At 37.8% G+C, this 13,458-nt stretch overlaps 1 protein-coding gene and 1 pseudogene across 1 annotated transcript in view; one reads left to right on the top strand and one right to left on the bottom strand.

The window, feature by feature from the left end:
* Positions 1-13,458, top strand: part of Gatb (glutamyl-tRNA amidotransferase subunit B) — an 80,868-nt gene that overhangs the window by 63,088 nt on the left and 4,322 nt on the right. The window lies entirely within an intron of this gene.
* On the bottom strand, positions 7,907-7,996 carry LOC141411233 (small nucleolar RNA SNORA3/SNORA45 family; annotated as a pseudogene).

The raw sequence follows: 13,458 nt of genomic DNA, 5'->3' as shown, positions 1-13,458 counted from the left end.
TGTGAGGCCATCCATGAAAAATAAAAGCCTGATCAGAACAGTGTTTAATGTGTGCTGCTTGAGGGACCCTCCCTTATAGATCATTGACAGGGTGGCAAATCTTTTCTACCTTTTGGGTTCTGTTTTTAAGGAAATAACTGCTTTTCTGGGGAAAATTATTTGGGGGAAAGAATGTAAGTAACACAGAAAAGTATAAAGTTTCTCAAATTCTACTCCCTTGAAATAACTATCATTAAATTGATTGAGCATCATTCCAGGCATCTGCCTCTACACAGGGAAGATGGGGGTGAGGGAGGGAGAAAGGGTAGACAGATATGAAGTTGAGAGGTAAAGACTTCCAAAAATAAGGTTATAATTTATTTTTGTCTATTTTCTATTACTAAATGTACTGTTTATTGGTGCTTTTCTAAATTTATAAAGAATTTTTATTTTACTTTTTATTAACACATACTCATTGTACATATTAATGGGATTCAGTGTGAAATTACCATATCTGCATGCAGTGTGTATTGATCATTTCCAAATATGCTTCTTCTACCCTTGACCCCTGATCCCCTCCACCCAGGACCCTTCCCAATCCCTGGTAATCATTATTCTACTTTAAGGTTGCCTTTTTTCTTCTTCTTTTTAAATTTCCACATTTAAGAGAAAACTGCATTACTTGTCTTTCTGTGTCTGGTTTACCTTTCTTAACATAATGCCCTCCAGTTCCATCCATTTTGTTGGAAATGACACACTTTTGTTTTTCTTTACAGTTAAATAATATTGTGTTATTTCTTTAGTCATTCATGTGTTGATGATTCTATATCTTAGTTATTATATATAGTGCCACAATAAACTTGGATATGCAGTTATCTCGTTTATATGCTGATTTCATTTCCTTTGGATATGTACCCAGAAATCTGATAGCTGGGTCATATGCTTGTTCTACTTTTCGTTTTTGAGGACTGCCCATACTGTTCTCCATAATACCTATACTAGTTTATGTTCCCACCAACAGTATATAAGGGTTCCTTTATCTCCATGCCCTCACTAGCTTTGGGTTTTGTTTTTGTTTTTTATAATAACTATTCTATGTGAAGTGAGATGGTGTCTCATTGTGGTTTTGATTTTCATTTTCCTCATGATTAATGATAATGAGTATTGTTTCATGAACTGGCCATTTGTAATTCTTTTGAGAAGTGTTTATTCAGATCGTGGGCTCACTTTTTAATTGGATAATTTGTTTCTCATTGTTAGGTTCTTTTAGTTCTTTATATAACTTGGATATTAATCCTCTTGTCGGACTGATAGTTGCCAAATATTGTCTCCCAATCCGTAGGCTGTCTCTTGTTTCCTTTGTAGTGCAGAAGCCTTTTAGTTTGATATAATTCCCCCATTTGTCTGCCTTGAGGTGTTTCTGTTCCACCACATGTTCCCTGCCATGATGTTCTGACTCACCACAGGCCCCAAAACAACAGAGCCAACTGACCATGGATTGAACCCTCTGAAATAGCCAAAAGAAGACTTTCTTCTTTTGTATTCATTTTCTCAGCTGTTTTGTCACACCAACAGAAAGTTCACTAACATACTAGTTCTATAAAGAGTATCATTGGCATTTTGAGAGGGATTGCACTGAATCGATAGATCACTTTGCATATTGTAGACATTTCAGTAATATTAATTCCTCCAATCCATGAACATGGGAGATATTTCCATTTTTTAATGACTTCTTCAATGTCTTTCATCAATGTTTAGTAATTTTCATTGTTGAAACCTTTCACTTCCTTAATTGAGTTTATTCCTAGGTATACGTGTATTTATTTATTGTGGCTGTTGTGAATGGGATTGCTTTCTTAGAAACTTTGTTATTAGTATAAAGAAAAGCTACTGATTTTCATATGTTGGTTTTGTATGTTGCTACTTTGGTGAATTTATCAGTTCAAATAGGCTTTTGGTGGAGACCCCAGGTTTTTCTATGTATAGAATCATATCATCTACAAACGGGTAATTTTACTTCCCTCCACACTGTTTGCATATGTTTTTTATTTCTTTTACTTATTTGCTTTAGCTAAACCTTCTAGTCCTGTACTGAAAAAGAACAGTGACACTGAACCACCCTTGTCTTATTCCTGATGTTAGAAGAAATGCTTTTCAGTTTTTCCCCATCCAGTGTGATACTGGCTTTTGTCATGAATGCCTTTATTATGTAATGGTATGGTCTTTCTACACCTAATTTGTTTAGGACTTTCATCACGAAGTATGTTGGATTTTGTCAGATACTTTTTCTGCAATTATTGAGATGATCATATGATTTTTACGCTTTATTCTTTTGGGGCGAAGTGCTGTGCTTATTGATTTGTGTATGTGGAACTACCTTTATATCCCTGATATGAAACCAATTTGATCATGATACATGATCTTCTTGATATGCTGTTCAGTTTGATTTATTGGTATTTTGTTGAGGATCTTTGCATCTGTGTTCATTGGAGATATTGACCTATAGTTTTCTTTTTTTTTTTGTATCTTTGTCAGGTTTGAGTGACAGGGTAATGATGACCCTGTAGAAGGAGTTTGGAAGGGTACCCTTCTTTTCAGTTCTATAGGATAGTTTGAGAAAGGTTGTTAGTTCTTTAAAATTTATCCATGAATCTGTCCAGTCCTGGGCTCTTCTTTGTTGGGAGACTCTATTACTGATTCAGTCTTGTTACTTGCTATTGGTCTATTTGGTTTTTTTTTTTTAATCTTCTTGGTTCAATTTCAGTAGGTCATATGTGTCCAGAAATTTGTCAGTTTCGTCTCTGATTTTATTTATTTGAACTTCCTTTTTTTTTTTTTCTTGGTTATTCTAGATAATGGCTTGTCAATTTTACCTGTTCAATGAACCAACTTTTTTTTCATGATTCTTTTTGTCTTTTTCATCTCATTTCATTTTTGCTCTTATCTTTCTTTCCTTCTACTACTTTTGGGTTTTGTTTCTTCTGGCTTTTCTTTCTAAGTCCTTGAGTTACATCATTAGGTTATTTAAAATCTTTTTTTTTTTTTTTTTGGATGTAGGTGCTCATAGCTATAAATTTCTTAATACTGTTTTTACTATATCCCATAGGTTTTAGTGTGTTATTTTCCATATTCATTTGTTTTGTTTTATTTTTTATCTTTATTTTTTAATTGTTTATACATTTACTCATATGTGTACATTGTTTAGGCCACTCATCCCCCTGCCTCTCTTACCCACCCCCCTCACTTCAGGCAGAACCTGTTCTGCCCTCTTCTCCAGTTTTGTTGAAGAGAAAACATAAGAGATAATAAGAAAGGCGTAGCATTTTTGCTATACAGAGAGATTCCTAGCATTGCTTCCATGCATATGTGTATTACAACCCAAATTGGTTCAGTTCTACCAGACTTCTTCACTACTTCCCGGTCACATTCCCATAGTGGCCTCTGCCAGTTTAAAATTACTTTATTTGCTCCTCTACAGTGGGCATATCAGCCACTTTCAAGTTTTAGGTTCCCTTCCCTTTCTCTATTCCTTCTGTACACATTTCCTCCCCCCACTTAGTGTGTGACCCATGTCCAATAATATTACAGCATTTATTTAAGGTCTGTAATCCTCATATTAGGGAGAACATACAATTTTTGGCCTTCTGAGCCTGGCTAACTTTGCTTAAGATGATTCTCTCCAGTTCCTTCCATTTACTTGCAAATGACAAAGTTTCATTCTTCTTTGTGGATGAGTAAAATTCCACTGTGTATGAATACCACATTTTCTTAATCCATTCGTCAGTGGTGGGGCATCTTAGCTGTTTCCATAGCTTGACTATTGTGAATAGTGCTGCAATAAACATGAGTGTGCAGGTGCCTTTGGAATAACCTGAGTCACATTCCTCTGGGTATATCCCTGGAAGCGGTATTGCTGGATCATATGGCAGATCTGTTTTAGTTTTTTAAGAAGCTTCCATATTGTTTTCCAAAGCAGTGTACTAGCTTATATTCCCACCAACAGTGTATGAAGGTTCCTTTTCCCCCACATCCTTGCTAACACCTATTGGTGATGTTTTTGATGATAGCTAATTCTAACAGGAGTGAGGTAGAATCTTACTGTGGTTTTGATTTGCATTTCTTTTGTGGGCAGGGATGGTGAGCATTTTTTCACATGTTTTTTGACCATTTGGATTTCTTCCTTTAAGGTTCCGTTTAGTTGCCCACTTCCTTATTGGTTCATTGATTTTGGGGGAGTCTAGTTTTTTTGAGCTCTCTGTATATTCTGGTTATCAGTTCTTTGTCTGATGTATAGCTAACAAATATTTAATCCCACTCTGTGGGTTGTCTCTTCAGTTTAGAGACCATTTCTTTTGTTGTGCAGAAGCTTTTTAATTTCATGTAGTCCCATTTGTCAATCCTTTCTCTTAGTTGCTGGGCTGCTAGAGTTCTACTGAGGAAGTCCTTGCTGATGACTATTGATTCCAGAGTAGTCCCTGCTCTTTCCTGTACTAACTTCAGAGTTTCAGGTCTGATATTAAGGTCCTTAATCCACTTTGAGTTGATACTAGTACAGGGTGATAGGCATGGATCTAGTTTCAGTTTTCTGCAGGCAGATAACCACTTTTCCCAGCAACATTTGTTGAAGAGGCTGTCTTTTCTCCATCATATGTTTTTGGTGCCTTTGTTAAATATAAGATGGGCAAAGCTGTGTGGATTCATATCCGGGTACTCTATTCTGTTCCACCAGTCTTCATATCTGTTTTTGTGCCAATACCATGCTGTTTTTATTGCTGTGGCTCTGTAGTATAGTTTGAAATCAGGTGTTGTGATACCTCCAGCATTACTCATTTTGCTGAGTATTGCCTTGGCTATTTGTGGTCTCTTGTGTTTCCAAATGAACTTTAGGGTAGATTTTTCAATCTCCGTGATGAATGTCATTGGTATTTTGATGAGAATTGTGTTGAACATGTAGATTGCTTTTGGTAGTACAGCCATTTTTGCTATGTTGATTCTACCAATCCAAGAGCACAGGAGATCTTTCCACCTTCTGTAGTCTTCCTCAATCTCTTTCTTCAGAGGTTTGTAGTTCTCCTTGTAGAGGTCATTCACATCCTTTGTTAAGTTTACTCCTAGGTATTTGATTTTTTTTTGAGGCTATTGTAAATGGAATTAATTTCCTATATTTTTTCTCAATTTGTTCATTGTTGGTGTAGAGAAAGGCTACAGATTTTTGTAAGTTGATTTTCTGTCCTACTGTGATGAAGATGTTTATGGTATCTAGGAGATTTTAGGTAGAATTTTTTGGGTCTTTGAGGTATAGGACCATGTCATCTGCAAATTAGGGATACTTTGACTATTTCTTTACCTATTTGTGTTCCTTTTATTACTTCTTCTTATCTTACTGCTCTGGCTGGGAATTCCAGGACTATGTTGAATAAGAGTGATGGGCACCCTTGTCTCATTTCTGACTTTAGGGGAAATGGTTGCAGTTTTTCTCCATTAAGTATGATGTTGGCTATAGGTTTATTATATATGTTGGGGTGCATTCCTTCTATTCCTAGTCTTCTTGCACCTTTTATCATGAAGTGGTGTTGAATCTTATCAAAGGCTTTTTTCTGCATCTATTGAGATGATCGAGTGGTTTTTGTCTTTGCTTCTATTAATGTACTATATTACATTTATGAATTTGCATATGTTGAACCACCCCTGAATCCCTGGCAACTTGGTCATGGTGAATGATCTTTCTGATAATGTTGTTGGATTTGGTTTGCCATTATTTTATTGAAGTTTTTTACATCGATATTCATTAAGAAGATTAGCCTATAGTTCCTTTTTGGATGTGTCTTTGTCCAGTTTTGGGATGAGTGTTACACTGGCTTCATAGAATGAGTTAGGCAGTGTTCCTTCCCTTTCTATTTCATGAAAAAGTTTAAGGAGAGTTGGTATTAGTTCTTCTTTAAAGGTCTGTAGAATTCAGCAGAGAATCCATCAAGTCATGGACTTTTCTTTTTTGGGAGACTCTTTATTTCTGCTTCAGTTTCATTTTGTGTTATAGATCTATGTAGGTGTTTAATATCCTCTTGGTTCAGTTTTGGATGGTCATTTGTCCATTTCTTCAAGATTTTCAAACTTACTGGAATATAGGTTCTCAAAGTAGTCTCTGATGATTCCCTGTATTTCCTTGGCATTTGTTGTAATCTCCCCTTTTTCATTTCTGATTTTACTGATTTGGGTCTTTTTCCTCATCATTTTAGTCAGATTTTCCAGGGGCTTGTCAATATTGTTTATTTTTTTCAAAGAACCAGCTTTTTGTTTCGTTGATTCTTTTTATATGGTTGTTTTGTTGTTGTTGTTGTTGTTGTTGTTGTTGTTGTTTTGGGCTCTATTTCATTAATTTCGGCCCTTATTTTTATTATTTCTCTCCTTCTGCTTGTTTTGGGTTTTACCTTTTCTTGTTTTTCTAGGAGTTTGAGATTTAGCATTAGGTCGTTTATTTGAGATCTTTCTGTCCTTTTAATATACGCACTCATGGCTATAAACTTTCCTCCTTCCAGAGCTTTTGTTGTACCCCATAGGTTCTGGTAGGTCGTGTTTTCATTTATTTCATCTGTGACCCACTGATCATTGAACAATGTGTTATTCAGCTTCCAATTGTTTGCATGTTTTCTGTTGTTGTTTTTGTTGTCGAGTTTTAGTTTTAATGCATTGTGATCAGATAGAATGCAAGGGATTTTTTCTGTTTTCTTTTATTTGCTGAGGCTTGCTTTGTGCCCTAAGATGTGATCAGTTTTGGAGAAGGTTCCATGGGCTGCTGAGAAGAATGTGTATTGTGTGGATGTTGGATGAAATATTCTATAGACATCAGCTAGGTCCATTTGATCTGTGGTGTGATTTAGTTCTAGAATTTCTTTATTGATTTTTTGTTTAGATGATCTATCTATTGGTGATAGGGGGTCTTAAAGTCTCCCACTACCACTGTGTTGGAGTCTATATGTGCTTTTAAGTCCTTTAGAGTGTGTTTGATGAAAATGGATACGCTGACATTGGGTGCATATAGGTTGATAATTGTTATTTCCTTTTGGTGTATTTCTCCTTTTATTAGTATGAAGTGTCCTTTACCTTGTTTGATCAATGTAAGTTTGAAATCTACTTTGGCTGATGTAAGTATCCCTACTCCTGCATGCTTTCAGAGGCATTGGCTTGGTAAATCTTCTTCCAGCCTTTCACCCTAAGCCAGTGTTTGTTTCTGTCAATGAGATGGGTTCCTGTAAACAACAGATTGTTGGATCTTCCTTTTTAATCCAGTTTGCCAAATGGTATCTTTTGATGGGGAGTTGAGTCTGTTGACATTCACTGTTAATATTGATAAGTATATGGTGATTCCTGTCATTTAGTTGTTTTTGTTGTCTAAGGGTTTGATTGTGTGCAGCTGAATCAATGTTACTTTCTGATTCCTTGTCTTTTCTTCTCCTGTGGTTTGATACTTCCCATCCTCTCATGGTTTTGTTTGCTTTCATCTTCTGTGTGCAGAATTCCTTGGAATTTAAGATTATTTAAAATATTTTTTTGTACGTAAGTGCTCATGGCTATAAATGTATTAGTGCTGCTTTTACTGCATCCCACAGGTTTTGGTATGTTATTTTCCATGTTTATTTGTTTTAAAAAAAAGTTTTCAGTTTCTCTTCTGACTTGGTTAGTGACTTACTGTTCAAAAATGTGTTGTTCAATCACTGTGAGTTTGTGAAATGTCTCAGTTTCTCTTACTATTTGGCTTCAGCTTTGATCCCCTTATGATCAGAACAAATACAGGATATGATTTCAGGGTTTTTTTTTTTTATTTTAGTAGGAGAGAAAGAGATTTACAATATGCCACAGCAGATATCAAACTCTTTAAAGGACATAAGGAAAGAGACTTGCCAACCCAAACTTTCTGGGATCCAGATTGGCATGTTTCTGATCTGAGCACTAACAGGGGCAATGACTACCCCACCAGTGAATCAAGACCAACAGATTATTTCTGGGAGCTGATTCCAGTTTTTTAAATTCACTAAGAATTTAGGTGGACATTTTAACATTATTAACTCTTTATTTCTCCTAATATATAGTCTACTCTAGAGTAAGTTTCATGAGTTGATGAAGAATGTGCATTCTGCAGGCAGTGCATAAATACCTGTTAAATCCATTTGCTTTATACTATTGCTTGACTCTGATTGTCAATTTTTTTCTCAGGGTAAATTTTCAATTGATGGGTGTAGGAACTGAAATCCCCCATTATTGTATTGAAACTTTTCTCCCCTCTTAGGTTAATGTTTGTTTTATAAAATTGGGTACTCTAACATTTGGTGCATATAGATTTATACTCATTATATCTTCTTCTTCCTTTTTTTGTTTTGGTGGTACTGGGGTTTGAACTAAGGGCCTCACAGTTGCTAGGGAATCACTCTACCACTTGAGAAATGCCTCCAACCATTTTTTTGCTTTAGTTACTTTTCAGATAGAGGCTCACACTTTTTGCCCAGGCTGGCTTCAGACTGTGATGGTCCTTCTACCTACATCTCCCACATCACATAGCTGAGATTATAGGCACTTCCAATTTCAATATATCTTCTTAATGAATTGATCCCTTGATCATTATAGTCTCTTAATACAATTTTTGTCTCAAAGTCTATTTTGTCAGATACAAGTGTAGCTTCTGCTCACTCTGGGATTCCATTTGCTCGGAATATCGTTTTCCATCCTTTCACTTTCAGTCTCTGTGTGTCTTTACTTGTGAGGTGAGTTTCATATAGATAGTATATTGTTGAGGCTTATTTTTTATTTTTATCCATTCAGCCAGTCTGTATCTTAATTGGAGAAATTAGTCCATTTACATTTAAGGTTATTATTAAAAGGGATGGACTTATGCCTGTCATTCTTTTGGTTTTCTTCTAGTTCTTTTGAATATTCCTTGTTATTTCTCCCCTTACTCATTTTTTGGAGTTGGATGGTTTATTGTATTGCTAATGGTTGATCCTTTTTTATTTCTCTTTCATTTATCTAGTCTTTTAGTGGGATTATATTTCCACATGATATCATTTTGATAGTCATCAATCAATCACTTCTGGATATAGAACTCCCTTAAGCATCTTTTGTAAGGCTTGTCTGTTGGTCATGAATTTACTCAGTCACTTTATTTCTCCTTCATTTCCAAAGAATAGAAAGCCTTATTGGGTATAGTAATCTTGGTTGGCACCTTTTTTCTTTCAGGACTTGGAATACATTATTCTATTCCTTCCTGGCCTGTATGGTTTCTGCTAAGAGATCTGCTGTTAGTCTAATGGGGTTGTGCTTATAAGTGGTTTTGCCCTTTTCTCTTGCAAATTTTTTAAATTCTTTGTCATGTATGTCTGACTACAATATATCATGGTGAAGATCTTTTCTGGTTATGTTTGTTTGGGGTTCCATAAAAGTCTTGTATATATATGCCCATGTCTTTCCCAAGTTAGAGAAATTTTGTCCTATTTTTCATTGGATAGGTTTTCTGTACCCTTAGCCTTTATTTCCTTGCTTTTTAGATACTCCAGTGGTCCATATTTGCATTGTTTAAATATGTCCCCAAAATCTTGAATGCTGTCCTTGTTCTTTCTTATTTTTCTGACAGAATATTGTATTTCAAGACCTTGTCTTCAAGCTCAGATATTCTTTCTTCTACTTGAGCTAGTCTGTTACTGAGACTTTTAACTGGATTTTTTTATTTGACTTAATGAGCTCTTCATTTCCAAGAATTCTGTTTGATTCTTTTAAAAAGTTTCCATCTCTGTTGAATTTCTCATTCATATGCTACATTGTTTTATTATCTTTCTACTTTCATTCAGCTGTTTATTGTCTTGGTTCTCATGGAGATTTAAAAAATCATTCTTTTGAATTCTTTATCAGGCAGCTCATCCATTTTGATTTCTTTGAAATCTGTTACTAGAAAGTTACAATCTTTTGTGGAGGTATCATATTACCTTTGTTCTTTGTATTTTCTTGTGCTTCTATACTGAGATTTGCATATCTGGTGGGTTAAATACCTACTACTCTCATGAGATGATCTTTTTTTTTTTTTTCCTGGTACTAGGGTTTAAATTCAGGGCTTGAACTTGCCAAGCAGGTGCTCTCCCATTTGAGTAACCCCCTGCTCTTTTTGCTTTCGTTATTTTTGAGATAGAGTGTTGCATTTATGCCTGGGATAGCCTGAACCTCAATCCTCCTATTTATGCTTCCCACATAGCTGAGATGAGTGCCTTCCATTCCCATCTGGGTAGCAACACCTATCCCCTGCAGTGCAGGATACTCAGTAGGTCTGAGTCAGAGTCACTCTGCTGAGCCAAGTTTGGTTCATGAGGCAGCTGTCCATTGTCAGTGCAATAGAAATCTGTGGGGGTTCATAGATGGGACTGTGCACAGCTTTCTGACCCCTAGAGTAGTCCAAATACATGGTAGGTCCCTTCTCAAGATGGCTCCTGGCCACAGCATCCTGGGGCTCCTTGAGAGATGAAGTGAATTTCTTTTCCATAGCCAGGCTACTGTGCATACTTTATCTATGAGGGCTGCAAGCCTGTGAGGAAACTTCCCAGTAGCTATATCTGCCAGCATCCTCACTTTTTCCTGGGCCTCTCCCTTCCACTCTCACCCTTGCAGAGGAGAAACACCCCTGCCCCAGCTGTAGAACCCAAGCAGCAGATACCAGATGTTTCATTTCTCTTACTGTGCTGTCATCCCACGTCTCTGAATCTTACATGGCTTCTGTTCCTCTCCTGCTGATTTCCAGTGTCTTTCCACAATCCACTCACTTCAAAATGCAGCTATACCTATTTGTTGCTTGGTTCTTCACCAGCAGGTGAGTACTGGTCCTCTATTCAGAGATCTTGAAAAATCTCATGGTTGTTCATTTAGTTTATCACAAAGTTGAACAACTGTCACAACTATCTATTCTAGAATTTTTCACCACCTCAGAAAATAAACCCTGCACACATCACTCCTCATTAGCTCTTCCTTCTAGAAATCTCCTAATTTACTTTCTTTCTCTATGGATTTGCCTATGCTTGACATTTAATACTAATGGAGTCAAATGATATGTGGTCTTTATGCCTGGTTTCTTCAGGTGGCATGATGTTCTCAGAATTCATCCATGCGCTAGTATGTGTTGGTGTCTCATTCCTTTTTATGACTAAATAATACTCCATTGTATAGATGTACCACATTTTATCCATCCAGTCACCAATTGATGGGTATTTGAGTTGTTTCCACTTTTTGAGCCTTATAAATAATGCTGCTTTAAACATTCATATACACAAGTTGTTTGAGCATGTGTTTTCAAAGTTTGTGGATATATACATAGGGATGAAATTTTTGAGTCATGTGTTAAATCTAACACATTTTAACATTTTGAGGAACTGCCAAGCTGTTTTCCAGAATGGCTGCACCATTTTACATTTCACCTTCATTGTATGAGGGTTGCAGTTCTCTACATTCTCACCAGACATGTTTTTGTCCATCTTTTTCACTGCAGCCATTTTGGTGGATGGAAAGTACCATCTCACTGTGGATTTGACTTACCTCTCTCTAATGACTAATCTTGAATATTTTTGTGTTATTTTTATAGTATACTGTTCTTTAAAAATTTTTTTTTAATGTATTACAATTAACATTTCTAAATTTAACCAAAAAGACCAAGTAGGCCTTGGGTTATAGAAATCTGGGAGCCAAAACAGAAAGACTTTGATTCTAACCAATTATCCACATTGCTTCTGACAGAACCAGAAAAGGCTCCGTTAGTGATGAGATGACTTGGGGTGGGGGGGTTTGAGGGAGAAAGTTCACTGTGTGGCTGACTTCCAGGGCCAATGGATATGCACAAAGAATCTCCCAGTTTGCATTCTAATCTGTTACTAAACCATCTCTTTCCATCTGCCTCTTGCTGACATTGTTGCCAATTATTTCTGTCCCTTACTCATGTCACTGCACCCTCCTCCCAGTTGCTCCAACAGGGCTTTTGAGATTTGTGGCCTCATCTCTCAGCACCCTGGGGCCAGGGCAGTAAGAAGTGGATGCCACAAAGCCACCCTGTTTTTCAGAAATAGAAACAGAAACTTGAAGATTTCATATCATCATGAGCAACCTCCTGGTAACTCTAGACAAAAATGTCCTGTATTCCTCTCTCATGATCCAGATCTGTGTATTGCAGTGGCAGGTGGCAGTCCCTACCTGCTCTTACTAAGGCAGGGCCAATCTGGACACATCAAACTCCCACACCATCAGCATCACAGCTAACCTACAAATAGCATCCAAGTATGTCCGACCTGCTTTTGACTCTGAGGCTCTGGGTATGGCCAAGTCACAGCTCAAGGGACGTCATGCCAGGTGTGTGTGTGTCTCCTTTAAGCATGCTGGGAACAGATGCAAATGGCCCACTGTCTCCTGAGCATCATCCAGTTAACACTTCCCATGGGACCGGGCCAGATTGGGGTCCATAGAGGTGGAAGCCACATTGACCACACAATGACCATACAAGGGTACTGCTTAACCAGCCTCCTGCTGTTAATGTAGAGTATTCCAGATCACATACTAAAGCCAAATTACATAGAATTGATGTCATTTTGTTTCTCCAGACTTCAGTTCCTTGTGTATTTTACGGTGTCCTCCCCTCCAAGGGGCTTGGGTTAGATTTGTGCCTTCCTACAAGAATGATCTCTCACACACAATACTTGCCCGACTAGGGAGGGAACTCCCTTGTCTGGTTGTGACAGTTCTCTCCCTGCCATCTCTCCTGAACAAGCCATTCCTCTACATCCTGAGGGGGAGGCCCAGGAAAGGTAGGGATGGCTTCCAACAGGACACATCAACAATAGATGTAGCTACAGAAATAGATGAGCAGCAGTTAAGAACAGTGTGTGGATTCAATCCTCAGGGCCCAAAGGTCGAGCTTCTGCTCTGTCTGTCCATGCTGGATCCATTGTCTGTGTGTGATGGGGCTTCCTAGCCTGCAATGTGTGTGTGTGATGGGGGCATCCCATCCTGCAGTGTCCATGTGTGATGGGGGCATTCCAGCTAACAGTGTCTGTGTGCAGTGCAAGCCTCCCAGCCTACAGTGTCTGTGTGTGACTGTGGCGTCTCACCCTACAGTTTCTTTGTGTGATGGGGGCTTCACAGTCTGTAGTGTCTGTGTGTGATGGGGGCATCTCAGCCTGCAGTGACTGTGTGCAATGTGGGCGTTCCAGCTTGCAGCATCTGTATGCATTGGGGTTCCCAGCTTGTGCTACACTGTACTTTGGCCTTTTGTTACCAGAGAGAACCAGTACTGTGCTAGAAATCAGTTTTGTTTATGTCTTTTAGATGGGCAGAGCAGGGCCTGGGTGCCGCACTCCAGGCCAGAAACAACTGCACTGGGCTAGCACTTCCCTGGGTGTGATTAAACACAGAAGCTGAGGGTCTGTGCTGCAGCAGAAGGCTTGACAACCACAGAGGCTTTTATAT

The sequence above is a fragment of the Castor canadensis genome, chromosome 9, assembly GCF_047511655.1.
Source record: "Castor canadensis chromosome 9, mCasCan1.hap1v2, whole genome shotgun sequence".
Lineage (NCBI taxonomy): Eukaryota > Metazoa > Chordata > Mammalia > Rodentia > Castoridae > Castor > Castor canadensis.
This window is presented reverse-complemented; position numbering and strand designations above follow the sequence as displayed.